Raw genomic sequence first — 4,163 nt, 5'->3', positions numbered from 1 at the left:
GCAGCACAGCTGTGAGGCTGTCTGCTGCATCGATGCACCAGGGTCGATTTAGTGGGGTCTAGTGGGATGGACACAGCCTGAGGCCTGAGTTTCCACTGCCGCCTGATGCTCAAACACCAGCTTGGCAATACAAGTCACCAAGCCCAGGCCACGCAAAGACAGGCACAGTGTGCAGTGTGGACACCCCCTCAGACAAGCCCAGGATTCTCACATGAGGAAATCAGCCCTTTCGTTGGACTTGCTGGTAGAAGAGCCCAGTGATGTTGCAGCTCCCTGACCATCAGTGACAAACGCAGCGCCTCCAGCAACTGGAGCCTAGGCCTCGCTGCTGAAAGAAAAGCTTCACGAGTGACAAAGGGCAAAGGGAGGTGCTGGTCTTTGCCAAGGGCAGGGAGCCCCACCCTCCAACAAGGACCATTTCCCAAGTTGTCTGTCTGTGCTGGGGCAGGAGCAGTAACACGGCTCTCCTGCTTTTGCTATCGCGAGAGAGTCGGTTATGACGGTCTCCTCAAACACAGGGTGCAGAACAGGCCTCAGACCTGACTGGGTGTAAAGAAGAACTACGCAGCTAGACGGAGCCAGCTGGGAATTCAGCTGTGCCCCTTTCCTGGAGGGATGGACTGACCTGTGAGGGGCTGGAACCAGAGCTACCATCGTTTAACTTGCACTGCTCGCATCTTTCCTCCGAGTGCCGTCACTGTAGGCTAAATACTCCAGCCCCGGCTCCCAGCCAGCTCTGGCCTGACAAGCTTCCTGGGATTGGATTCTGTACAGCAGGGGTGCAGGGAACCAGCAGGCATCTGACTTTTGGTGAGGTTTTGCGGCAAGGTGTGTGTCGGAAGCAATGAGTGTGGCACTGCGACCGAACCGACAGAGGGCGAGGGTCATCGGAGAGAGACAGGAAGAATAAAGGGGCAATGATGGGCATAATGATGATGATTGTGTTGTGTTTCATTCCTTAGATCTGGTGCCACCGCCAGTCCTTTAGCCTTGTAGTTTACCAAGAGTAAAACGAAATATCTGTTCACATACAAGGGAGTGTCTGTTTCCATTCCTGCTAGCTGCACAGGGGTTTGATGTTGATGCTTTCAATCCTCCGGCTCTGCCAGGATAAGGAACAATTCAGGCCGTGACTGAACTGAAGGAGGGAGATGATTTTCTGACAGGAGGGACGGCTCCTCTTAAAGGTGTTTGGCAGGCAGCCTCTTTCCAGGTCTGTCCCGACAACGCTTCCAGTTGAGGACTCTCCCAGCCCTCCTCAGCCCGTGAAACGAGCGTAGTGAGTGGAGCGTGGGGGGAGAGAGCGAGCTGACGGAGGGAGATGGATTGAGCGGCCGACCTCGGTGAAGGGGCGGGATGAGGGTGTTCTCTGTTTTGTGGGGTCAGAAAGTTGGCAACCCCAGATCCAGGGGAAACACCTCAAACCCCCAACGAGGCTGGCCAGGGGCAGGACCTCAGCTTTGAGGGGAGGGGTGGGTGTGGCAGTGACATCACAAAGGCCTTTTGTGGTATGAACTCGGCCTATTGGGCAAAGGTGGTGGGAGCGGGTGACCTCACAGAGAGACTCCCGACATCAGCCGGGCAGGACAGAGGTGCAGGGCTGTGCCAGTCTCTGAGACCTCCCGGCTTTGCTGCCGCAAGTCTCCTTCGCGAGGTCTCTCCTCGGAGGGCTGAGAGAGACTAGGATTCATGGCTGTGAGCATGAGGAGGAACTCCTCTGTGAGTTTTCTCCTTTCCTACCACTGACTGTGCTTAAAACAAACTTCCTTGAGAAGGTAAGAGGCTCAGAGAGGTTTGGAACCTGTTCAGTCTGATCCACCTGGCGCAGGCAGCATTCTAGGCCCAGGAAACACTGGCTTCAGGTGGCAGAATTTGATTTCTACCTAGGGTTTGATGATTGGAATCTCTGGGGACATTGGGGTTTGTCCTTTTGGTTTCCCTTTCCTCTTTCCTCCCTCCTTTCTCCTCTTCTCTTGCTTCTTTCCCCACTTCCTCTGCTTCCCTCCTCTACCAAGGAGGGGTGTGTGGAGGCAGGGGAGGGGTTGCTCATTGTGGGAGGGCCTCACCAAGAGGTGGGGCTGGATCTGCGAGTGATCCTCTGGTGGTGGCCTGGGCCGTCCTTTGGGACATTCAGGAGACCTCAGCCTCCCGCCCTCAGAGGGGCTCAGGGCTGGAGCAAAAGGGTTGGGGTGCAGGGGGTGAGGGCTCCAGGGATGCGGGCTCTGGGGTGGGGCTGGGAATGAGGGGTTTGGGGTGCAGGTTGCCCCAGGAGAGAGGACTCCCAGCTCTCTCTCCCCACAGCAGATCAGGGCCAGGTGAGTGGGCACCTGTCTCCTGGCCACAGCAGCCCGGTGGGCTGGGCTGGGTTGGGGTTGGGGCAGGGGAGGGAACAGGATTTATTTTTCCTAAGTCAAAAGCGGAAGGGAAGAAGTTATGCATCAGTGTTTACCTCATAAACTTAAGTCCTGTCTAATCTGCAAGACGCTCTGGGAATAAGACACCATGTCATGTGGTGACATCACAAGAGCAGAGGGTGTGAGAACTGCAGCAACGGAGATGGCAGCGGGTTAGAATCAGATTGTTTCAAATGCTGCATCCGTCGGCTGACATTTAACAGCAACGCTTAGCTAACACAATGGAGAAAGGAATTCTCTGCTAAAGATTTGACATTCTCCTTATTGGCCAACTCCACCCCTTCCCTGACTGGAGTGTGTTCAGAACACCCCACCACACACTCATGCCACAAGCCCACAGCTGGGAACCCAGCACAAAGCAAGGGAGGGGGTTGCTTGGCTTGTTTTACTTTTTTTACTTTGCAAAAGGATTTTTAAAAGCATTTTCTGCCCTGTTCCCTGATGATGGAGAAGCAGATGGTTGTGGGGAAGGATCTGCGAGTGGTGGAGTCGGGAACTTGGGGCGAGTGCAGAGGAGGGGAGTGTGTGAGGGGGAAGGGCAGTCGGGGTGAAGGGAGGCTAAAGGGGTCAGGTCAGGCAGCTGGGTGAGGGGTTTGGGGGAGGCTGAAGGAGGCAGTTGAATGTAGGGGAGACTGAAAGAGCAGCTGGGGGAGGAGGCCTGGGGGCAGGGGAAAGCTGAGGGGACAATGATGGAAGGGGACCGGCAGTTGTGGGAGGCAGAAGGGGCGATGGGGGCAGTTGGGGGAGGCTGAAGAGGGTGATGGGGCCTACAAGGCGATGGGGGCAGTTGGGGGGAGGCTGAAGTGGTGGATGGGGGCAGTTGTGGGAGGCCGAAGGGGCGATGGGGGGGGCAGCTGGGGAGGCCACAAGGGGGCGATGGGGGAAGTTGGGGGAGGCCAGCAATGGCCAAAGGAGGCCGGGCAGGGGAGGCAGTTGGGGGGCTGCCTGTCCCCACGTGGGAGGGGAGGAGGAAGAGAGCTGCCCGCCTTTCACAAGCTGTTTCCTGCTAGGAACTTGCAACTTCACTGTTCCTGAGCAGGGTCCTGTGATGAAAAGGGAACTAGAGAGATCTGTGCATCCTGCTTTCTTGGCAGGGGTTAGGCTGGATGACCTCCTGAGGTCTCTCTTCCAATCCTCATTTTCTAGGATTCTGTGTTTCTATGGAGGACAGGTCCATCAATGGCTATTGGGCCAGGGTGGGCAGGGATGGTGTTCCTGGGATTTTCTAGGCTGCCAAAAACAGGTCCTGTGACGCTCAGCACTGCCATCGCCCTCATTCCCTGGTCACAGGGTGTAGGCCAAATGTCAGGTCTCTGCAGAGCCCAGCTGAGCAAATGCCTGATTGACATGGGTTTCGTACAGGAGAAGAGACAGGAGCACAGGCTGGAAAGTGACACATTACAGCAAAGCCCAACGCTCCCTCCTAGGGGCAATGATAGCTCCCTGGGGTGCTGGGGACACGCTGTGATGGGATCCGCCAGCCCCCGAACCCTCTCCAGCCTGGGCTGTCTCCCACAATGCCCTGCTAGTGACCAGCAGCAACCCTCCAGGCACTGTTACTCCCTCGGCACAATGGCATGTGGAGCGGCTTGATTGCATGGATGCTCCTGAGCTTACTTGTGAATCCCACAGGGTGAGGCACCAGCCAGATCTCCCCAGCTCCCCAGCACTGGCACAGCAGTGAATATGCTGTGGGATTAGTAATTGGTTCTACTCACTTCCACCACTGGAACGTGAGGCTACACCAGC

This window comes from Mauremys reevesii, linkage group 17, assembly GCF_016161935.1.
Source record: "Mauremys reevesii isolate NIE-2019 linkage group 17, ASM1616193v1, whole genome shotgun sequence".
In the NCBI taxonomy this organism is placed as follows: domain Eukaryota; kingdom Metazoa; phylum Chordata; order Testudines; family Geoemydidae; genus Mauremys; species Mauremys reevesii.
The sequence above is the reverse complement of the archived record's forward strand: the minus strand, read 5'-3'. Positions refer to the sequence as shown.